At 42.5% G+C, this 26004-nt stretch overlaps 1 protein-coding gene across 4 annotated transcripts in view; it reads right to left on the minus strand.

Annotated features, from left to right (window-relative positions):
- The window catches only part of LOC134337222 (nuclear factor 1), a 501291-nt gene that overhangs the window by 208430 nt on the left and 266857 nt on the right, over nt 1-26004 (minus strand). The window lies entirely within an intron of this gene.

Below are 26004 nucleotides of genomic sequence, written 5' to 3' on the forward strand. Positions count from 1 at the left end.
ACACTACTCGTGAACACTACTCGTGAATGGTGTCTGTGAATAATACCCATGAACACTACTCGTGAACAATGCCTGTGAACAGTACTCGCAAACAATACCCATGAACAATATCCATGCACACTACTCATGAACACCACCTGTGAACACTACTCGTGAACCCTACTCATGAACAGTACCCATGAACAGTACTTGTAAACCATACTCGTGAACCCTACTCATGAACAGTACCCCTGAACACTACTCAACACTACTCATGAACACTACTCGTGAACAATATCCATGCACACTACTCATGAACACCACCTGTGAACACTACTCGTGAATACCACCTGTGAACACTACTCGTGAACACTTGTGAACAGTACTCATGAACACTACTTGTGAACACTAGTCATGAACAGTACCCATGAACAATACCCATGAACACTACTCATGAACACTACTCGCGAACGATACCCGTGAATGCTATTCGTGTACAATGCCCATGAATGCTTCCTCAATACGTGCTCACTGACACTGCAGCTGTACCACACCTCCATCATCGGTCATGCTCCTCTCAAGTCGTCACGATCAAGTTCAAGTTTATTGTCACCTGACATGTACACAACCAAAACAAAACAATGTTCCTCCGGACCACGGTGCACCTACACTTCACAGAAAACAAAATACTACCACAAATGAGTTAATAAAATATAATTTAAAATGCATGTAGTGAGCAGCACAGGTAAACAGTAAACAGCTCACTGTCCTAGTGATGAAACTTCGGTGGTGACAGTGTATTCATTAGTCTCACGGCCTGAGGGAAGAAGCTGTTACCCAGTCTGACAGTCCTAGTCCTGATGCTCCTGTACCTCCTTCCTGAGGGAGGTGGGTCAAAGAGATTGTGGGATGGTGGTAGGGATCCTCAACAATGCCTAGGGACCTTTGTATACAATGCACTCAGTAAGTGTCAAAAATAAGGGGGAGGGAGACCCAAGTGATCCTCTTGGCAGTTTTCACTGTCCTCTGTCGGGTCTTGACGTCCAGTGCCTTGCAGCTTCTGTACCACACAATGATGCAGCCAATCAGGATGGTGCTCCTGTAGAAAGTTGTTAGAATGGGGTGGGGAGCTTTGCATACCTCAGTCTCCCCAGGAAGTGATGACTGTCTGTCTGCCCCCAATGATCCTCTGCCCCCTCCATGTAATCATAAGCTCCTGCCTTGGTACTCTCCAGGGATAGGTGAGTGGAATGTATCTTTGCAGTCATGACTTTGGCTTTGATGCCACTGAGATCACCCTGGTCAGACTTCCAGACAACTTCCTGTCTGCCTTCACTTGTGGTTAATTGCCCTTCATCAGCCTCTCCACAACACATACCTCAGTTGACCACATTGGTCTCCTCAGGAGAAATGGCCCATCGAAAAATAGTGGTCCGTAATTGGCACTTCTCCTACAGCAGGTCATCTTTCTGGATCATGATCCACCTCCCAGTTCCTCACTGCGTATTGAACTTTGATAGCATTTTAATTCTTGGCACGACAGCGACCATATTTCATTAGGAGTTTGAGGAGACTCTCACAGATTGCTACAGCTACATCATGGAGGGCATTCTCACTGGTTGTATCACTGTCTGGTATGGACGGACTACTGCACAGGATCAGAAAAAGCTGCAGAAAGTTGCAAACTCAGCCAGGTCCACCATGGGCACTGGCCTCCCCAACATCGAGAACATCTTCAAAAGGTGATGCCTCAAAAAGGCATCATCCGTCATTAAGGACCCTCATCACCCAGAGCATGCCCTCTTCTCATTGCTACCATCAGGAAGGAGATACAGGAACCTGAAGACAAACACTCAATGTTTCAGGAACAGCTTCTACCCCTCTGCCATCAGATTTCTGAATGGACAATGAATCACAAACACCACGTCAATATTTATTTCTTTGTTTGCGCTCTTGTGGAACTCATTTAATTTAATTTTATACATGCCGTATATATTTCTCATTGCAATTTATAGTTTTTCATTTTGTATTGCAATGTACTACTTCCTCACAGCAACAAATTTCAGAACACATGCCAGTGATATTAAACCTGATTATGATTCTGATTGGTCCCAGTTCTATCTCAGTCCATCTCTGTTTCCACATCACCTTACATCAAGTTGTATACACTGGCCAGATTGAAGGTGTTCTGAATTTCTGCTGGAGTATTTACATCTTGGCCCCAATTCCCACTGAATGGGCATCATCCAGATTCAAACCATCCCCCCCTGTCACTACAGTCTTCCGCTGCCCTTTCCTGAATCCCAGACTGTTCTTGTTTGATCTCCAATTCTCATTAATTGTACTCCCCCATCATCTGATCCTCCAAAATTCCTCTGGCTCCTCAAACCTCACCTTTAAATCCGTCCTCTCAAAACTCTTCCACCCTCACATTCGAACCATGTTTTGTTTGGCTGTCTTGAGCTTGAACATTCTGAGGTATCCCTTTCACCATTTTAAAGTCAGTAGACACTTTTAGCTCCTTCCCCTTTTCATTCAGGGAATCAATCTTCAATCCACCCAACCCAGCCCTTTCACTGAATCGATATCCTCTTTTACATGGCCAAAGTGTCCTCTGAAATGAGCATAATGAGCATTAAGATATAGGAGCAGAATTAGGCCATTTAGCCCTTTGAGTCTGCTCCACCATTTCATCATGGCTGATCCACCTCCTGCCTTCTCCCCGTATCGCTTCATGCTCTGACTAATCAACAATCTATCAACTGCTGCCCTAAATATACCCAATAAATGGTGAACAAGGCACTCAGTTCAAAGGAAAGTAGGGATGGGTAATAAATGCCGGCAATATCAATGATGTTGAGATCCTGAAAAAGGAATAAGTTCCACATCTAAAATTGTCTTTAAACCCACAGCATTGACAATGGCTTAGGAGTCTTACTTTAATTTTCAAGTTGTTCCAGTCCAGCTGAGGATAATGAGAGTAATTTTAGAACATAGAACACTACAGCACAGTACAGGCCTTTTGGCACCCAATGTTGTGAGCACCTTTTAACCTACTCCAAGATCAATGTACCTCTCCCCTTCTACATAACCCTCCATTGCTTGGGGAACAGCACAAATGCGATTAGCGTGTCATTATTATAGTGCCAGCTGTAAGACCAGGTTCAATCCTCACTGCTGTCTGTAAGGATTTTCTTTGCCTTCCTATGACCGCTGTGGTCTCGAATTTCCTCCAAAGACATACTGTTAAGGTTACTGAGTGTGGGCATGCTACATTGACGCTACGTTGTGGGCTGCCCAGTACAATCCTCGCTGATTTGATTTGATATACATATTCATAGAGTCACAGTCAAAGAACAGTACGCACAGAAACAAGCCCTTCAGCCCATCTAGTCCGTGCTGAACCATTTAAACTGCCTAATCCCATTGATTTACACTCAGATCATCGCCCTCCATACCCTTCCCATCCATGTACCTATCCAACTTCTCTTAAATGTTGAAATTGACACTGCGTCCACCACTAGCGCTGGCATCTTGTTCCACACTCTCACAACCCTCTGAGTGAAGAAGTTTCAAAGTATGTTTCAATGTGCGTGTCACAAACACCTCCCTACAATGGCTTGCCTTCAGGTAAACGCCATCCAGTAAGATTACTTTTCCTGATGTGGGCTAGGTAATGCACACTAATCATATATTCAAGTTCCACACAGTAAATTCCAAGGCATTAGGTAAAACTCCAATAACCCAGCACCATCAGCACTTGGATGGTGCTAATCTGGCCAGTGTTCTGGACTATTGGATGCTGTTTTCCCCATAATACCCCAACTTATTTAAAAAAAATTACTTTTAAGATGTTACACTGTAATGCAATAACCTTTCCACTGAACCCAGGGCATAGAACATCATAGAGTATTGGCCCTTCAGACCCAAATGTTGTGCAGACCATTTAACCTGCTACAAGATCAAACTAATCCTTCCTTCCCACATAAACCTCCATTTTTCTTTCATCCTTGCACCTATCTAAGAGTTGCTTAAATCTCCCTAGTGTATCTGCCTCTACCATGACCCCTGGAAGCACATTCAACACACCCAACAAGTTGGGAGACCCTGCAACACAAGCAAAAATAAGATTTATGTTGCCTGAATACAAGGCAACTCAGCACAGTGTTTAAAAAAAAACGCATCCCCTGTGATGTGGAGATTGCAATGGTATGGAACTGTTTTGGCTGTGCTGGAGTGCAAATGGTAGAATTTTGTTTTAGAATTAACAATGTGAATACAACAAAGGGTAAACGTGCAGAGTGCGGCAGAACTTTACCCTTCACACTACTAGTTTACGCTTCCTCACACTGACAGGAAACGGTTGGGATTTTCTACCAGACAAGCAGCCGTGAACTTGAGTTCTGCACCCGTGACCCTGCCAGAATCCAAAAATACAAACATATCCGAGCACATGGTGCTGTGCAGCCTTTCACGTTAACTATCGGTGTACCAAAATGGAACAAGCAAGGGCAATGTCACTTCAACACATGAGATTCTACAGATGCCTGAAATCCAAATCAACACATTGGTCCACAACCAATGGACACACTTTCAATGACTTTTGATCTCATGTTCTCAATATTTATTGCTTGCTTACTCTTTTTATTTCTTCTTTTTCTATTTGCATGATTTATTGTCTTCTGGTCAACTCAGGTTGGTGCAGTCTTTTACTGTTTCAGTTATGGTTTTTATTCTATAGATTTATTGAGTATGCCCACAAGAAAATGAATCTCAGGGTTGTATATGGTGACATATATGTATGTACTTTGCTAATATATTTACTTCGAACTTTTTGAACTTTGAAATGCTGGAGGAAATCAGTAGATCAGGCAGCATCTACGGAGAATAATATACAGTCGACGTATTGGGCCGAGACCCCTCATCAGAACTGGAAAGGAGGAAGAAGATGCTAGAATAAGAAGGTTGGGGGAATGGAAGAAGCGCAAGCCAGAAGGTGATAGGTGAAACCAGGTGGTTGGGGGAGAGGGGTTGAAGAAGAGGTTGAGAGGGCTGCAGAAGGGGAGGAGAGTGGACAACGAGAGAAAGGGGAAGGAGGAAGGGTACAAGGGGGAGGTGGTAAGGCAAGTGAGTAGAAGAAAGGGACCAGACTGGGGAATTGAAAAAGAGGGAAGGGGAATTGAAGAAGAGGAAAGTGGTAATGTCACTACTCACTTCCCTAACACTTACGCGGAGAGAATGAATAGTCACTCAGAAGGAGATTTGATCAGCTGATTCTGCTTTTGCATACTCTCTAAGTACCTCGGAAATTAGATAACAAAATAATTAACTACTGGCGTCCAACAGGCAAAAATGCACTAAACACAATATTGACACTTCCCTAAAGACCTAACCATAAGTTCAAAGATAAAGTGTGTAGCGGAATCAGAATCAGGTTTAGTATCACTGGCAAATGTGGTGAAATATGTTGCCTTGTGGTTGTTTTGTGGCAGCAGTACATTGCAATGCAAAATAAAAAAGCTATACATTTCAATAAGAAATGCATATACTGTATAATGAAATAAGTGAGGTAGTATGCATGGGTTCATTGACCATTCAGAAATCAGATGGCGGAGGGGAAGAAGCTGTTACTGAATCGTTGAGTATGCGTCTATAAGTTCCTGTACCTCTTCCTTGACGGTAAGCAATTCTGCTTTATCTCACAAAAGGATTCAAGACTTAATGTCTTTTCCTGTACACAGTGTAAAGGAAAATGAGATAATTGTTACTCCAGATCAACTGCAGCACAAAAAAAGTAAGAAAAAGAACACAATAATGAAAAAACACTATCAATATAAATATGTAAGATAGCAGATATACAGAGATTGATTGTATGTCCATAAAGTGACGCTAGGCACAGGAGTGTCTGTACATAAGGTGACTGACAGGAAATGATGAAGTACAAAAGCTTAAGAATGTGTACCAGCAGGCTGAAGGGCAGCTTCGAGCCCAATGTTGCACGGAGCTCTTGAGGGATGAAGGATGTACTCTTGATCTCTCAATCTACTTCATGGTGGTTCTCATATGTTACTCGTTGGCCTGCACTGTACCTTCTCTCTAACACTTTATTCTGCATTCCGTCATTGCTTTATTTCGCATTTCCACAATGCACTGCTATAGTGACTTGATCTGAACGGGCAACATGCAAGGCAGGTTTTTCTCTGCACATGGTGGGCAGCACAGTAGAGCAGTGGTTAGCACAATCTTCTACCGTACGAGTGACCGGATTCAATTCCACTGCTGTCTATAAAGAGTGTGCAGAGTTTAGTGTAGGGGTCAGCACAACGCTTTACAGTACCAGTGACCCGGGTTCAATTACGGAGTAGGCAGAGATGAGTGTAGTGGTTAGCCCAAAACTCTGCTGTACCGGGGACTGGGTTCAATTCCCACTGCCATCTATAAGGAGTTTGTACATTCTCCCCATGACAACACGGGTTTCCTCTGGGTGCTCCGGTTTCCCCCCACAGTTAAAAGACATATGAGTTAGTAGGTTAATTGGTCATTGTAAACTGTCCTGTGATTAGGCTTGGGTTAAATCGGGGATTGCTGGGTGGTGTGGCTCAAAGGGCCAGATGGGCCTTTTCCACTGTAACACAATCAATCAATAAATGTGACAACAATAAACTTGTTTACATATTCTGCATTTTATTTTCCCTTTTACTTCCTGGCTTTTCACTGAATTTCAGGACATCTGTCAATAATAAACGGAAAGTACTGTGATGTATCTTACAAACCAATACAAAAGATGGAGGGAAGGTTTAGATTGATTATAGAGTAGGTTAAGAGTTGTCACAACATTGTGGGCCAAGGGTCTGCACTGTGCTATAGTGTTCTCTGTTCTGTATACTGATATACAATACACATATACCAGGATAAATGCTGACAAGTGTAAAAACCTGCATCACATCAATAGGGAGTGGAAAGTGGAGGTTCCATCGCAGCTGGTATGGAAACAACAATGTCCTTGAGTGAAAAAGCCTACAAAAAGTAGTGAATACAGCCCAGTCCATCATGGGTAAAGTCCTCCCCACTACTGAGCACATCCACAAGGAGTGGTATCACAAGAAAGCAGCATCCATCATCAAGGACCCCCACCATCCAGGCAAAGGTGCTGGCATCAGGGAGGAGATATAGAAGCCTCAGGTCCCACACCACTAAGTTCAAGCACACCACTGCTGTTCACTCTGCTGACCCACGACTGCGCAGCAACACACAGCTCGAACCACATCGTCAAGTTCGCCGATGACACAATCGTGGTGGGTCTCATCAGCAAGAACGATGAGTCAGCATACAGAGAGGAGGTGCAGTGGCTAATGGACGGGTGCAGAGCCAACAACCTGTCTCTGAATGTGAATAAAACAAAAGAGATGGTTGTTGACTTCAGAGAGCATGGAATGACCACTCTCCACTGAACATCGACGACTCCTCCGTACAGATCGTTAAAAGCACCAAATTTCTTGGTGTTCACCTGGCGGAGAATCTCACCTGGTCCCTCAACACCAGCTCCATAGCCAAGAAAGCCCAGCAGTATCTCTACTTTCTGTAAAGGCTGAGAAAAGTCCATCACCCACCTCCACATCCTCACCACATTCTACAGAGGTTGTATTGAGAGCATCCTGAGCAGCTGCATCACTGCCTGGTTCAGAAATTGCACCGTCTCGGATCGTAAGACCCTGCAGCTGAGAAGATCATCGGGGTCTCTCTTGCCGCTATTACAGTCATTTACACCACACGCTGCATCCGTAAAGCAAACAGTATTGTGAAGGACCCCACGCACCCCTCATACAAACTCTTCTCCCTCCTGCCATCTGGCAAAAGGTACCAAAGCATTCGGTTTCTCACCATCAGACTGCGCAACAGTTTCTTCCCTCAAGCCATCAGACTCCTTAATACTCAGAATCTAGACTGACATCTACATCATGTATTATTATATTGTAATTTGTCCTCTACTGTGCCTATTGTCTTGTTTATTATTTATTGTACTGCCCTGCACTGTCTTGTGCACTTTATGTAGTCCTGTGTAGGTCTGTAGACTAGTGTAGTTTTTAGTCTAGTGTTGCCTTGTGTTGTCTCACATAGTCCAGTGTAGTTTTGTGTTGTTTCATGTAGCACCATGGTCCTGGAGGAACATTGTTTCGTTTTTACTGTGTACTGTACCAGCAGCTTATGGTTGAAATGACAATAAACTTGACTTGACTTGAAGAGCAGTTATTACCCCTCAAACATCAGGCTCTTAAAGAGGTGTGGATAACTTCACTCAGCACAACGCTGAACTGATTGCACAATCTGTGGACTCATTTTCAAAGACTCTACAACCCATTACCTCAGCATTCTTTATTTATTTATTTATTTTTGTATTTGCATAGTTTGCCCTCTTTTCCACAATGATTATATGTCAGTCTGTGTGTGTAAGTTTTCATTGATTCTATTGTATTTCCTTGTTCTACTGTAAATGCCCACAAGCAAATTAATCTTCGGCTAGTATACAGTGACATATACAGTATGTACTTTGATAATAAATTTACTGCATCTCAGTGAGACCAGGTCTGATGCTTGTCCACGAGGTTTACTGGGCATCAAGGAGATCCTTGGCATTCATTGTCAGGACCAAGTCACAGACCTAGAGGCCCTCGACAGGGCAGGGACCACCAGTGTTGAGGCCATGATCATAAAAGCACAGCTTTGGTGAACAGTACATGTCATATGCATGAAGGATTCTCAAATCCTCAAGCAACTACTCCTTGGTGAACTTTTGCTGGGCAAGAGGAATCGAGGCAGAGGTTAGAAGACTGCGTGAAAGCTTTGGGCTTGTACTGGAGTGGCTAGCGAGCCATGGTTCCTTGTCAAAATAGCAATAGCAGTGGCTCCTCCTCGGAATTCAGCTCAGTTTTTATGTACTTATTGTGGACGTCTATGCCACTCACATCTTGGACTCAGCAGCCACCTACGAAAACACACAACAGAAGGGCACAAATCTAACCGCCAGCATCAGACATGACGAAGAACCAATCGTCATCATCAATCAACGGCTGGAGATTAATTAAGTGAGCACAACCCAGCTTCAATCCCAAAGCTGAACTGAGTTCATCGGTCTTGTTCACTGAGGAGATGAAAATGCTCTCAATCATCTCAACACCTCCTGTTCGAGATGCAGGACATTAGGTAAGAAGGATTCGTCGAGATAATGCCAGTGTTGGTACAGTGTTACACAGGGAAACATAACTGTTTGGTGAATATCTCAATGGAAATCCTTGGCCTTTAGGCAAGTAATAGGGTGATCTACAACACTTCAACACACATAAAATTCTGGAGGAACTCAGCAAGTCAGGCAGTGTCTATGGAAATGAACAGTCAACATTTCAGGCTGAAACTTCATCAGGACCAGAATAAAGGGGAGCACACCAGAATAAAAAGGAGGGGGGAGGGGGAGGAGGATAGTTAGAAGGTGAGAGGTGAAGCCAGTTGATAGAAAAGGTAAAGGGCTGGAGAGGGAGGAATCTGATAGGAGAGGAGAGTGGGCCATGGGAGAAAGGGAATGAGGAGGGGTACCACGGGGAAGTGATAGGCAGAAGAGGAGAAGAGGTAAGAGGCCAGAGTGGGGAAATGAAAAAGCAGGAATGGAGAGAGGAAAAATTACCAGAAGTTGGGGAAATCAATGTTCATGTCATCATGTTGGAGGCTACCTAAATGGAAAATTTCCGTTTCAAGCCCCTGCAAGCTGACTCCCCTGTCAGTACTGCTCTCCAGTGTTTGCTCCCTGGAAGACAAGTCGGATTGTCTTCATCTGCAGCTGACCTAATGTGAGATAAGGAACTGCTGCAGGCTTGTTCTTGCAGAAACATGGCTCCAGGACAACATCCCATGCACCATCAATCTTCAGGCCATGACACTCAGGGACTTGTGCTAATATTATTTTTGTGACTGTATGTGCTATGCGCCTTGGCTCCAGAGGAACGATGTTTCGTTTGGCTGTATGCATGCGTATGGTTGAATAGCAATTAAAATTTAATGTTGACTTCGAATGTTCTGACATGTCCATGATCATCACTGGCTGATTCAGTGATGTCAATCCCACAAAATAAACTAAGTTCGCAGCTGCCTCTTAAAAATGGTGCAAGTCAAATTCATTATCACTGTTTCACCCAATATAGCTCTCCAATTATACTTCTGAGTTTGATTTTTACATTGATAACTTATTCAAGTTAATTGTCATCTGACTGTACATGTATACAAACAGCGTTCATCCAGACCACGGTGCAGCCAAAAAACATATATCGCATAAAGCACTTAAAACAAAGTATTACCACAAATGAGTTAATAAAATATAATTTAAAGTACATGTAGTCCATAGCACAGGTAAACAGTAGACAGCTCGCTGTCCTAAGGAAGAGACCTCAGTGGTGGCAGGATTTTCATTAGAAACACAGCTTAAGGGAAGAAGCTGTTACCCAGTCTGGCAGACCTAGTCCTGATGCTCCTGTATCTTCTTCCTGACTGTAGTAGTCCAAAGAGATTGTGGGATGGATGACAGGGATCTTCGGCAATGTTTCGGGAATTATTGAATACAAGGAGTCAGTCACAAATTCCCAAAGAGAGAAGACATTTCCAACCTGTAATATCTAAAAATGACTTTGGATTTCATTAGGTATATTACGAATGAGTGACACCTGACATGATGATCTGCAGTACTGGGAGAATGGCCTCCAGGCAAATGACACCACGTAAGAGAGATCAAAGAAAAGTTGGTGTAAGTCTTGTGCAGTGAACACATCAGTGTGGCTTACATCAAAGTCTAGCTGTGCTTACAAATCATGGACCAGTCTGACAGTGTCTAAGAAGAATTCCCAGGTGACTGAGGTCCACTGTGTCGACAGGTCTGTCAAGGACAAATGAATATTGCTTCGAGTTTCAGTGAGCAATGTCAGGGCATGTTGGGTTTACTGCCATATGCACGTCCATGCATGCATAGGTACAAAGAAAAACCGAACAGCAGCGTCACATAAGCAGTACTCAAAAGAAAAACATAGATTAAAACACAAATTGTATGCAATTTTTACAGGGAAAAAATGTAGCTAGGACAAATAAAATTCTTAGAAGGTGTGTATCTTGGGTGGTCGATGGTTGGGTTGAGTTGCTCTCCCATCTTGGCAATTTACTTGCTAACGTTTCGTCACCATGTGAGGAGATGTCATCAGATTGCAGTGTGTCCTCCGAATACTTGGCCATTAGACTCTTTTCAATCAGCCGAATGGATGTCATGTCAGAAACTCAATTGTGATGTAGGGAGGGAAACTTGTCGCTGATTGGCTGTGTGGTGAACGTTGTGCGTTGTGATCAAGAATTCTGCTCACGTTGGCTCACAAATACGATTAAGGTCTAAGTAAACTGTCCATAATTATCTATATCATCTAGCTGTTGGGCAGCATGACCAACTCTCCCAGGTCTCTATCCTTGAAGATCAAGAGGGGCACCAATTCGACTGGGCATCAGCGAAAGTTATGGCTCAAGCAGACATGTGGCATGCAAGAGAATTCCTAGAAGCATAGTTTCCATCGAACAATTCTGCAAACAAACACATAGATTGAGCCAATGCAGGCAAAATTCCACACCACAACGCACAAAGTTCGCCACGCAGCCAATCAGCCACGAGGTCTCCTCCCCACATCACAACTGAGTTTCCAAAACGGTGTCGCATCAGCTGATTGAAAAGTATATAAACGCCAAGCATTCGGAAGACATGCCACAATCACCAGCGCACTGATGATCTCTCTTCACATGGTGATGAAACGTTTGCAAGTAAGTTTAAAGGATTCAAAGCACACTTGTTATCGAAGAATACATAAATTACACAACCTTGAGATTTGTCTGCTTACATGTAGCACAAAGCGAGAAACCCAAAATAAACAACGAACACCCCATGCCATGTAAATTGCCAAGATTGGAGAACAACTCAACCCAACCAATTAAAATTGCCGTGGCAACTGTGGGAACAATTTTATATGTAGCAAATCTCACCAACATGAATACAATGGGTGATAATTTAAGCAACATACATCAAAGTTGCTGGTGAACGCAGCAGGCCAAGCAGCATCTATAGGAAGAGGCGCAGTCGACGTTTCAGGCCGAGACCCTTCGTCAGGACTAACTGAAGGAAGAGTGAGTAAGGGATTTGAAAGCTGGAGGGGGAGGGGGAAATGCAAAATGATAGGAGAAGACAGGAGGGGGAGGGATAGAGCCGAGAGCTGGACAGGTGATAGGCAAAAGGGGATACGAGAGGATCATGGGACAGGAGGTCCGGGAAGAAAGACAAGGGGGGGGGGTGACCCAGAGGATGGGCAAGAGGTATATTCAGAGGGACAGCGGGAGAAAAAGGAGAGTGAGAGAAAGAATGTGTGCATAAAAATGAGTAACAGATGGGGTACGAGGGGGAGGTGGGGCCTTAGCGGAAGTTAGAGAAGTCGATGTTCATGCCATCAGGTTGGAGGCTACCCAGACGGAATATAAGGTGTTGTTCCTCCAACCTGAGTGTGGCTTCATCTTTACAGTAGAGGAGGCCGTGGATAGACATGTCAGAATGGGAATGGGATGTGGAATTAAAATGTGTGGCCACTGGGAGATCCTGCTTTCTCTGGCGGACAATTTAATCTGCCTTTCATGGAATTAGGAGAGGTAACGATGTTTGTCATCACAATACACTTCTGTTCAGTATCGGTAGTGTTCTGACAAAGTCTTGATGAACATCTTATCCAAACAAGAACATCTAACAATGCATCATTCCCAAAACTCACATCAACAGGAACATAAATTTTGAGAAATTGTACATCAATGGTCAGGTTGTACTTCACAAATGCATTATCTTACTTTGCTGCCTATGGTTAATGGCTCTGATTGTCATTGTAAATTGAACAGAATTTATTCGCGGTAAAGGTCAACAATATAATCGAGTCTCAGACATTTCTCTCATAAATTATTCACAAAGTAATTCTTGTGGGATTTGACAGTATCCTCCAACTAAACCAACATGTCCTTCTAATGTACAGCACATCAGCAAGCTGTAACAATAGGTCTTAGGTGGCTTCTTTAGAATTCACTGCACGCCCTTCTGTCTTGGAAGAACAAGGTGCACAAGACAAAAGCACTTGTAGCTGGAAATTTCATCTGAGCTCCTGCCAGTCTGCGAGGCAACTTATTTAACCAGAAGAGCAAAGAAATGGGCGCCACAGTAGTGTTCAAATCACAAACAAGAGAAAACCTGCAGATGCTGGAAATCCATGCAACGCACACAAAATGCCAGAGGAACTCAACAGGCCAGGCAGCATCTTTGAGAAAAAAAATCTTTTTCCATAGATACTGCCTGGTCTGCTGAGTTCCTCCAGCATATTGTGTGTGTCACCACAGTAGTGTATCGGTTAGCACAAAGCTATTATAGCTTGGGCTCTCAGGAGTTCAGATATCAGTTCCGTCACTATCTATAAGGAATTTATACCTTCTCCCCGTGACCACATGGATTTCCTCCAGGTACTCCCGTTTCCTCCCACAGTCCAAAGACATACCAGTTAAAAGGTTCATTGATCAAAATTGGTCATTGTAAGTTATCCTGTGTGTATGTGTGTATATATATAGGCATCCGTTAGTCTCGTGAGACCATGGATTTGCATCTTGGAAGGTTTCCAGGGCGCAGGCCTGGGCAAGGTTGTATGGAAGACTGGCAGTTGCCCATGCTGCAAGTCTTCCCTCTCCATACCACTGATGTTGTCCAAGGGAAGGGCACTGGGGCCGATACAGCTTGGCACTGGTGTCGTCGCAGAGCAATGTGCGGTTGAGGCTCGAACTGGCGACCTTCAGATCACTAGACCGACACTTTAACCACTTGGCCACGTGTGTGTGTGTGTGTGTGTGTGTGTGTGTAAGAGAGAGAGAGAGAAAGAAAGGAAGAGAGAAAGAATATATTGCATTGTACTGTTCCCACAAAACAACAAATTTCATGATATATGCCAGTGATATTAAACCTGATTCTGATATCGCTAAATAAATAAATAAAATTCCTGGCCAGTGATAAATGAATGACTCCATTGTCCAAGTAAGAGGGCTTGCTGTAACAGAGTTGTTACAGCTTCAGTTCTGCACTGCTCTGCCCATGTGGTTTAATGGGTCAGTGCTTTCTGTTCTACGGTACTGTGGCAGAGACCGGAATGACTGAGATTAATTAATTGAGCACAGTCCAAGTTTGATCCTAATGGTGAACTGAGTTAGATCTTGTTCAGTAAGGAAAGGAAAATGATACTCTTGCTCTGAATTACTGCAGCAAATGTTCATGTGGTCATTAGATATGGGCAATTAGGCCCAACCATTATCATCCCACAATCAGCTCACCCTCATAATTTTTATCTGTCTATCAATCTACCCGTCTGTCTGTCTATCTATCTGTCTGTCTGTCTGTCCTATTTATCTATCTATCTATCTGCCTGTCTGTCTCCCATCCATTTTTGTGCCATGGACCCCTACCATTAACTGAGGAGTCCGTGCCCCTGATTTAGAGATACAGCGTAGAGCAAGCTCTCCCGGCCCACAAACGGCACCACCCAGTAACCCACCTCTTTAACCACAGAAAATTTACAACGACCAATTAACTAACTAACTGGTACATAAGACAATGAGACCACAAGATAGAGGAGCAGAATTAGGCCATTTGGCCCATAAATCTGCTGTGCCATTTCATCATGGCTGATCCATTTTCCCTCTCAACCCTATTCTCCTACCTTCTCTTCATAACTTTTGACACCCTGACTCATCAAGAATCTATCAACCCCTGCCTTAAATACACCCAGTGACTTGGCCTCCACAGCCATCTGTGGCAACGAATTCCATAGATTCACCAGCCTCCGGCTAAAGGAATTTCTCCTCATCTCTGTTCTAACTGGACGCCTCTCTATTCTGAGACTGTGCCCTCCTGGTCCTCCACTCTCCCACGATAGGAAACATTCTCTCCACATCCACTCTATACAGGCCTTTCACCAACCGATAGGTTTCAACAAGATCTTTGTACTTAGGCACATCTTTGCACTGTGGAAGGAAACGGGAGCACCCGGAGGAAACGTATGCATTCACAAGGAAGAGCATACAAACTCCTTACAGACAGTGGCGCTATTGAATTCTGAACTCTGGCGCCTTGGGCTGTAATAACATTGCACTAACCGCTACGCTACCGTAGCACCTTGTGCCAAAAATATGATGTTGCACAGAGGTTCTGTATCCCTGCACACCTCTCACCATAACACAGCAAAGAAAGTGATATCAGGCAAGAAAGAAAGAGAAAGATAATAATATATTCTTTTGGGACTGGGGCAATTCAGTACATTTTTATAATCAGCCGGGAACTGCACTATCATAACCATTATTCATATGTTATTGGCTCTGAATATCTCTTGTCAAAAAAATTTAACACTTCCCTTAATCATTTGAAAATTAAAGCTGCCATCAATTGCTCAACCCACAATTTACATTCCCGTCAAACGAGGGTCTGCCTCAAGAGAACAAGCTTAGAAAATGGACATCATAATTAGGATTTAGCTCAATTAGTTTCTCTTAGGCACAGAAACTTCCATAGCAATTCAAAGGTGAAATTAAGAGCTGTCAGCTGTCGACCGTGTGGTATTTTTCTTAGCATGCTGAGGGATGAGCATAAGACCATAAGACATAGGAGCAGAATTAGGCCATTTGGCCCATTGAGTCTGATCTGCCATTTCATCAAGGCTGATTTATTATCCCTTTCAGCCCCAATCTCCTGCCTTCTCCCCGTATCTCTTCATGCCCTGACTACTCAAGAATCTATTGACTTCTGCCTTAATGACTTGGCCTTCACAGATGCCCGTGGCAACAAATTCCACAGATTCAGCTTCCTCTGGCTAAAGAAATTCCTTATCATCCCTGTTCTAAATGGACGTCCCTCTATTCTGAGGCTGTGTCTTCTGGTTTTAAACTCTCCCACCATAAGAAACATCCTCTCCAAATCTACTCTCTCCAGTCCTTTCAGTATTCAATAGGTTTTAAATAAGATCCCCATCATTCTTCTGAATTCCAGTGAGGGTCCATCATTCCATTGATGAGGGTCCACCCAGGACATGCCTTCTTCTCACTGAAAACACACACTCACGATTCAGGAACAGCTTCTTCCTCTCCACCAATGAGCAACGAACCCATGAACACCACCTCACTTTTTTTTCTTCTCTTTTTTGCCCTACTTACTTAATTTATATACATACGTCTTGTTGTAATTTATAGTGTTTTTACTATTATGTATTGCAATGAACTGTAGCTGAAAAACAAAAAAATTATGATATATTAAACCTGCAATATTAAACCTGATTTTGATTCTGATTCTTATCCTGAATTGTTCGGTTTTGGTAATCTGAACCTATTGGTATAAGACAGATAGATAGATAGACAGACATACTTTACTGATCCCGAGGGAAATTGGGTAATGAGACTAGAATTTACATTCCAGAGCACACCATCTTTTGGACACAATGTGGTCTGTAATCTAGTTTTTACAGAGAAAAAATAATAATCACAATGTATTCATGACAGATAGAGGGTGGTGTTTGAAGGCAATAATTCTAGCTGGAGGTCAGTCAGCAGTGGTGTTCCGCAGGGATCTGTACTGGGACCTCTGCTGTTTGTGATGTATATAAATGCCCTGGATGAAAATGTAGATGGCAGGTTAGCAAGTTTGCAGAAGATACGAAGATTGGTTGTGTTGTGGATAGCGTAGAAGACTGGCAAAGAATACAGTGGGATATAGATCAGTTGCAGCTTTGGGTGGAGAAATGGCAGATGGAGTTTAACCTGGACAGATGGGATGTGGTGCACCTTGGTAGATCAAATGTAAAGAGACAGTACACTGTTAAGGGCAAGACAGTGTTGAGGAGCAGAGGGATCTTGAGATCCAAGTTGGTAGCTCCCTAAAACTAGCTACACAGGTTGGTTTAGTGTTTGAGAAGGCATGTGACCTGCTTGCCTTTATTACTCAGAGCATTAAGTTCAAAAGTCAGGAAGCTGTGTTGCAGCTGTTTAAAACTCTAGTTAGGCTACATCAAGTGCTGTCGACAAAAAAGCCTTGCAGAGGGTGGTTAGGGGAGCAGAGAAGGTTATTGGGGTCTCCCTACCTTCTGTCCAAGACCTCTTTCAGAGTCGATGCCTCCAGAAGACACGATACGTTATTAAAGACCCCTCACACCCTCTCCATGAACTGTTTGTTCTTCTGCCATCAGGCAAACATTACAGGAGCATCAAAACTAAAACCACAAGGCTACTAAACAGCTTCCTCCCACAGGCAGTCAGACTGCTAAATAGCTGCTCTACCTGACTCTGCTTTGGACACTTTTAACTTGCACTGGACACTTATAACTTGATTTTAACTGACATGTGGCTGTTGTGTTTTACTGTTTATTGTTATGTTTATTATTTAGTGTTGCGTTTGTTATGTTATGATTACACTGCTCCTGGGAAATGCTGTCTCATTCTGCCCTGCAGAGCTGATGTACGGTTAGAATAAATTGGACAGGTACATGGATGGGAGGTGTATGGAGGGATATGGTCCGTGTGCAGGTCAGTGGGACTAGGCAGAAAATGGTTCAGCACAGCCAAGAAGGGTCAAAGGGCCTGTTTCTGTGCTGTAGTTTCTATGGTTTCTATGGTTCTAATGACAATAAAGTTTTTTGAATCTTGATCTTGAATCTGGAGCCTTGCTACAGTCCTGGTCACCCCATTATCAGAAGGATGTCAAGGCTTTGGAGAGAGTGCAGAAAAGGTTTACCAGGATGCTGCCTGGAAGTCTTGTGCTCCAACGAAAGGCTGGACAAACTGGAGCTGTTTTCTCTGGGGCGGTGGAGGCTGAGAGGAGATCTGATAGATGTTTATAAGATTGTGAGAGGCAGAGATAGAGTAGACAGACACTAACTTTTTCACAAGGTTAAAATGTTTAATTGCAGAGGGCATGCATTTAAAGTGAAAAGGGGGTAACTTCAAAGGCAATATAGAGGCAGAATTTTTACACAAACAGCGCTGGGTGCCTGGAATGCGCTATCTGGGGCGGTGGTAGAATCTGATACACTTGGGACTTTTAAGAGATGTTTAGATATGCACATGACTATGAGGAAAATGGAGGGATATGACATTGTGAAGGCAGAAGAGATTAGTTTAGATGGCCAAATGATTATTAATTTATTTGCTTTGGTACAACATTGTAGGCCAAAGCCTATTCCTGCGCTTTATTTAATGTTCTATGTTCACTGATATTATACAATGCAATATATATTCATATATATAGAAATATATATGAATGTGCTACCTTTAGATTGAGTTCTATGGGTTTTAATTTGGCTTGGATGGCAGAGATGGAGTGGTTTTGAAAACAGTGGTAGGAACTGGCCCACTCTCCCACAGTCAGCAACCCTTTAATAATAAATTAACTTTAAATTTTGAGAGCCCCCAAACTCTATTGCATTGTCAACTGCATCATATGCCCCAAGTTTTGTATGTCACAAGTGTATGGAAACATACAGTGAAATGCAATTGTTTTGCATCAAGACAGATCAGCGAGGATGTACTGGGCTGCAGCCTTCTAATGTTGCCATGCTTCCAGCTCCAACAATGCATACCGACAACTTACTAACCCTACCCATACGTCTTTGGAATTTGGGAGGAAATCGGGGCACTCGGAGGAAACCCACATGGTCAAGGGGAAAAACTTACGAACTTCATACAGACAGTGGTGAGAACTGAACTTGGGTTGCCGGCGCTGTAGTAGTGTTATGCTAACTGCTACACCGCTGTGACTTCCAGAGGATGAGTTTTTTTCTGTCATTCAATTTTTAGGGTTTTTCTTCTGTTTTGAGGATGTCTACAAAGAATACAGATTTCAGGTTGTATATTGTATAGATTCTCTGATATTGAACCATGCGCTTGAGGTGAGGCTTATAAATCAATGGTAAAAATTCAGCACAGAACTCTAGTTTGTGAGATATCTTCCTAAGAGAAGTACTTTGTGAATAAAGCACTCCAGACTCATCAGACTACAGAAAATGACCAGCCTCGAAACTCTCATAAGTGTCTCAGTGATAGTTAGCACCATATCTGTCCAAAATTCAGGAAGCAATCTTACTCGCAGAAGCCACAAGGATGGTAGCTATTGCAAAATGATCAATCAAATGAGCACCGAAAGGAAATGAGGATTATTACACATTGTTGTGGGAAAGTGGAATGTTTGTAGTAATCAACATACCACATCCACTTGGAACCTCGTGCCGTGAGTGCAAAGCATGTCATCAGGATTTCTCTGCGTTAAGTAAATGCACGTCTTTGCACACAGATGTGGAGACACAGAAACGATTGAAAGAGCTATTATCATTAATCATAATGACATGTACAGTGATTCAGACATCTGAACCTAAAGTAGTGAGGTTTAAGACTGAAATATTTTTGAAATCCAAATTTCAGATACAAGACAGCAATACGATAAATCTCTTCATAGTGTTCTGGTCGCCCCACTACAGGATGGATGTTGAGGCTTTGGAGAGGGTGCAGAAGAGGTTTACCAGGATGCTCCCTGGATTAGAGGGCAGGTACTCTCATGACAGGGTGGACAAACCTGGGTTGTTTTCTTGAATGCGGCAGAGGCTGAGGTGAGATTTGATAAGCGAGGTTTACAAGATTATGAGAGGCATAGATACAGTATACAGGAAGCATCTTTTTCCAGGGTAGAAATGTCTAATACTTTGAAGGTGAGAGGGGGATAGGTTCAAAGGGGTAAGTATTTTACTCAGAGAGTGGTGGATGCCTGGAATCCACAGCCTGGTATCGTGGTAGAGGCAAATCCAATAGAGGCTTTTAAGAGACGTTTAGACTTTGTGTATGCTTGTGTTATGTTATCCATTTGGCCTGTGGACGACAATTCAAAAAGCAGCGATTTTTGGAGAATTTTGTTTTATTTTGATTTTAAAAAATTCAGACCCATGGCAAGATGCCACAAAAAGATCTGACACTAACTGAATAAATTACCCTAGCTGTCTGCGTAGATTTTGTCCAAGTCAAGTCAAGTCACTTTATCCATTTACAGTCAATAAAAAGAACATGGCAGAGTACACTGGATGAATTTCACCATTGATTACTATCAGGAACTAATGCAGTTTTGTAGTACTATAGTAGTATTGGTCGTGTTCTAACTTATTCTGTATTTCATTTAAATACATAATTTGTTACTCAGTTAAACAGCAATTTGTCTTTTATCATACCTTTTCAACTTTTTCCATGGAGCCTCAGCTGATTGGACAGCCACTTAATTGGGCCAAAATGTACTAGACTGGATCTGATCTCAAACCTCTGCTGCCTTGTGGCTATACCCACTCTTGTAGGCTTCGGGAGTAAACTCCGAGGGAAAAATCCGGAGTTGGAGTCCCTAAGGCAGTCCTACATTGAGTTCGCTGCTGGTGCCAAACTGTATCAGTCTCTGCCATTATTTTGGGTTCAAGATGCATGAAGAGGGGGAGCTTACTACATAAGCTTGCTCTGCGTATCATACAGTCTAGGCCTGCATATCATGTAGATAGCTGGGACACAACATCCATAATCGACCCTGACTGATGAAGGCGTTGATATATAAATACGGGAGAATGTGTCAAGTTTTATCTATAAAGTATTTTTTCCTTGTGTAGGTTTAAAGAGTTTTTGAAAAAAATACACATTTTATGAGGGAGGAAAGTATAACTCTTTAGAACTGTTTCACTTCAAGTGAATAAGAAGGTTAACGAAACAAAAAGTGACGTTGTCACGCAAACTTCCCCTCACAGAAACAGCCACAAGGCAGCCAGACGCTCTGTGCAACCAGAGAGGATAGTTCAGCTTGCACACAGTAAAAGCAGCAAATAAACAAAGCCTCCCTTCATTCTGAGTGGCGGGAAATGGTTACCAGCTCACAGGTAGGAGTATGAGGGAGAGTGTCACTGTTGCTGTCGCCTTGTCCAGAGGAAGGTTAGCGGGGTGGGGGTAAAGGACTGAGCAAGATTTATTACAATATGTCCATAAGCAGATATGACAGATGTTTGTGGCATGTGTCATGCTCCATAACCATTATTCACTTGAGTAAATATCCCAAAGATAGACAAGTGTTTATTGATAAAATATAAATAGCCATCCTTATGGTAATAACAACATAGCGAGCTGGAAAGATTCAAAGATTCAAAGTACATTTATTATCACAGTATGTATACAGTACACAACCCTGAGATTCAGTATCCTACAGACAGCCACAAAATAAACAAAACCAAATCGAGCAAACAGCAAAAAAATGAGCCAGGAACACAGAACATAAAACACCAAACCACAAAGTCATCAAAAGAGTCCGGGTATATTCAGTTCAGTTCAGTCTATAGTTAGGTCACTCATAACCTGCAGGCCACCAAGATCAAAATCGCACAAAACAGCAACAGAAAAAGGGTGACCAGGAACTACTCAGAAGGCCAGTCAATGTCCGCAGAGAGAGAAAAAAACAGGGATGATGTTTCAGCTCAAAGACCTTCCATTAGTTATGTTCTGTTGAATGGTCAGTAACCTGAAATGATGGAAATCTACTATGCATTTCTACAACTCCCTGCTATAATTACAGATCCACACACTGAACACGTTTACAAAGAACACCTCCACAAGAAAGCAGCCTCTATCATCAAGGACCCCCAGCATCCAGGCCATGCTCTCTTCTCAAAGTACCAAGTTCAAAGTAAATTTATTATCAAAGTGCAAATATGTCACCATAAACAACCCTGAGATTCATTTTCTTGCGAACATTCGCAATAAATCCATACTAGAATAATAACCGTGATAGATTATTAGATGAAAAACGGCACCAACTGGGCATTCAGCCAGTGTGTGAATATAAAAAGAAATAAGAATAATAATAATAATAAATAAATAAGCAGTAACTATTGAGATCATGAGATGAAGAGCCTATGAAAGTGAGTCCATAGGTTATGGGAACATTTCATTGATGGTGCAGGTGAAGTTGAGTGATGTTACCCCCTCTGGTGCAAGAGCCTTATGGTTCAGGGGTAATAACTGTTCCTGAACCTGGTGGTGTGGGTCCTGAGGCTCCTGGACCTCCTTCCTAGAAGACAGCATGAGGCGGGGGTCCCTGATGATGGATGCTGCTTTCCCGTGACAGTGCTCCACTACTATTATCGGGCAGAAAGCCTTAGATCCCACACCAGCAGGATCAGGAACAGTTACTACCCCTCAGCCATGAGGCTGCTGAGTCAGTGTACATAACTTCACTTACCTCAACACTGAACTGACTCCACAACCTAAGGACTTACTTTTAAAAATGGTACAATTCAAGTTCTCAGTATTATTTATAATTACTTATTTATCAAAACCACTAGATCTTTTTTTATTTTTCTATTATTATTATTATTTGGCACATGGCCACGTGGTGAAGGCGTTCGTCTAGTGATCTGAAGGTCGTGAGTTCGAGCCTTGGCTGAGGCAGCGTCTTGTGTCCTTGAGCAAGGCACTTAACCACACATTGCTCTGCGACGACACTGGTGCCAAGCTGTATGGGTCCTAATGCCCTTCCCTTGGACAACATTAGTGGCGTGGAGAGGGGAGACTTGCAGCATGGGCAACTGCTGGTCTTCCATACAACCTTGCCCAGGCCTGCGCCCCAGAAACCTTCCAAGGTGCAAATCCATGGTCTCACAAGACTAACGGATGCCTATTTTATATTTATTATTATTATTTGTTTGCATTTGAACAGTTTGTCTTCCTTAGCACAATGGCTGTTTGCTCGTCTTTGTTGTCTGTAGTTTTTCATTGATTCGATTGTGTTTCTTTGTATCTACTCTGAACGCCCGTGGAAAAATGAATCTTAGGGTTCTATAAGATGTCATTTACGTACTTTGATAATAAATTTACTTTTAACTTTGAACTCACTCAAGACAACTCTGAGCTGATTCCACAACCTACAGGCTCACTTTCAAGGACTCTTTATAACTCATGTTCTCAGTATTATTTGTTTTTTATTTGCACAATTCATCTTTTTTTGCACATTGGTTATTTATTAGTGTAATGTATAGTTTTTCTTAAATTCTATTGTATTTCCATATATTCCCGTCAATACCTGTTAGGAAATGAATCTCAAGGTAGAATGTGGTTACATACATTCACTGTGATAATAAATTTACTTTGATTTTAATCTGTAGTTTGTTGCATTTTGCCAATTTCCTTAGCTACTTCAGGAATTTAGACTACAACAGTTGATTCAGTCAGAGGAGGGTCACTGCACAAATGAGACCACTGAAACTGCAGAGCCTGTACTCCCGCATTACTCATGACTTCCGTTCAGATCCCTGATTGCTAAGTTTGCAGATGGCACAAAATTGGGAGTTGTATATAGTGAAGAAGATTGTCAAGAAAACAACAGGGCGTCGATCAGCTGGGAAGTTGGGCTGTGTGGTGGCAGACAGAATTTAATCCAGAGCAGTAGGTCAAAGTTCAAAGTAAATTTATTATCGGAGTACATATATGTCACCATATACAAACATGAGATTCATTTTCACTGGCATTCACAGTAAATATAAGCAACAAAATAATAATAATAAATAAATAAGCCATAAATATCGAGAACGTGAGATGAAGAGTCTGTGAAAAGTGAGTCCATAAGTCCGGTCAGTGTTGGGGTGAGTGATGTTACCCCATCTGTTCAAGAGTCTGACGGCTGAGGGGTAATAACTGTTCCTGAACCTGGTGGTGTGGGTCCTGAGGCTCCAGTACCTCCTTCCTGATGGCAGCAATGAAAAGAGAGCATGACCTGGATGGTGAGGTTCCTTGATGATGGATGTACAAATGAAAGAGGCTGAGAGGTGACTTGATAGAGGTGTACAAGATGATAAGAGGCATAGATTGAGTGGACAGCCAGAGCCATTTCCCAGGGTGGAAATGGTTAATATAAAGGGGTATAACTTTAAAGTGATTGGAGGAAAGTATAGAGGGATACAGAGGTAAGTTTTTTTTTTACACAGAGAGTGTTGGGTGAGTGAAACATCCTGCTAGGGTTGGTAGTAGAGGCAGATACATTAAGGACTTAAGAAACTCTCAGATAGGCATGTGGATGATAGAAAAATGCAGGGCTATACAGGAGGGATGGGTTAGATTGCTCTTAGAGTAGATTAAGAGGTTGTTACAACATCATGGGCGAAGGGTCCTGTATTGTGCTATAATATTCTATGTTCAGTACAAGCTAACACACTTCAGGAAGTCCAATTTGGGTAAGACCAAGGAATTATGGACTTCAGGAAGTGTAAGTTGAAGGAACACACTCCAGTCTTCATGGGTGGTGGTGGGGGGTGTCAACAGTGGAAAGGGTGAACAGCTGCAAGTTCTTGGGTGTCCATATCTCTGAAGATCTATCCTAAGCCCAACATATTGATGTAGATATGAAGAAGGCAGGTTTGAGTACCACAGAGAACATTTCTGTGGTTGTCTCCAATTATCAAGTTCCATTATATATGTATGTGTGTTTGTGTGTGTGAATATTGTTATATTGTTTATAATTGTTGAATATTGATATTTTTTGTTGAATGTTGTGCTTTCAAAGTTCAAAGTAAATTTTATTATCAAGTGCTTATACTGTATGTCACCATATACGACCCTGCGATCCATTTTCTTGACATCCTCAATACATGCATCGAATAATAACCATAAAAGATTCACTTTGGCGTTCAACCAGTGTGCAAAAGGCAACAAATTGTGAAAATGCAAAAAGAAAGAAATAATAAGCAAGTGAAGCTGAGTACAGTTGTCCCTGCTAGTTCAAGAGCCTGATAGTTGAGGGGTAATAACTGTTCCGGAACCTGGTGGTGTGAGTCTTGAGGCTCCTGTAACTCATTCCTGATAGGTACAGGAGCCTTGACCAGCACACCACAGCAAATGCCTAATACATGTAATCGTATGTATGTTGTGAATTAAAGTGATCCTTGATCCTTCAATTAGTTGTTGCTTTTCCATTACGTAATAAAATTATTGTGATTCGTAGTATACAGAAGAGACAGAAAGCTGTTGCTGCCCAGATGAAACAGAACTAATTCAAAAGGAAAAACTAGGAATTAAGATGGGAAGAATTCAATTGTATTACTGGCGTAAGAGTCCCAGCACCAAGGGGTAGCATACCGGGCAGATCAGACGAAATCTTGAAAAGAATGTATCATTCTTTTCAGAACCATGAATGCAGTCGCCTTCATGAGAAATTATGTTTTATTCCTCCTGTTACAAGTTGAGCCCGTTTCATGGATGTTCAAAGTATTGTTTGTGGCTTGTCTGAATAATTTGTTTTCTGTGGCTGTGTGGTCTATGATTCAGTAGGCAACTTCCACGGTGCTTGCTTCTTGATCTACACTCTCCTGCTAGAATGGGGATCTTGATTCAGGATTTTTGAAAAGGGTTAAATTTAGGACTTCCCATTTGGGAACTGGCTTTAGTGCTAGTTTGTGTTTACTTAGTCTAGATTTCATGATGTTGCCATGAGCTCATGGGCTATGGGTCAATATTTCAAGGCTGCTGGCATTTGCTTACAGTTGTTTGCTTCCAATTTGGTATCTCTGTGAGGTGGTTTTGCAGGCACTGGCCAAGAGGAACAGGATTGCACTGTACATAAAAGAAAGGGTTGCCATCTCGAGCTACACTTCAGACTTGGAAGAGTTCTCAGTTGGAACTGTTTCTTATGTGACACAGAAAGCAGGAGAAGAAAACCAGTGAACGTTGCCCTGGCCTCGGCAGCAATGACACATTTCACACAGTGGACGGAGCTGTAACACAAGTGTGGTTGGTGAAGCAGGCCCATCTAAACAGAATTATTTTAAAACTAGAAAACTACAGGGGATTGGTCAATGTATTTGACTAAAGACTTCACAGTGTTTCATTAAACACAAGGGAAGAGAAATT

This window comes from Mobula hypostoma, chromosome 24, assembly GCF_963921235.1.
Source record: "Mobula hypostoma chromosome 24, sMobHyp1.1, whole genome shotgun sequence".
Lineage (NCBI taxonomy): Eukaryota > Metazoa > Chordata > Chondrichthyes > Myliobatiformes > Myliobatidae > Mobula > Mobula hypostoma.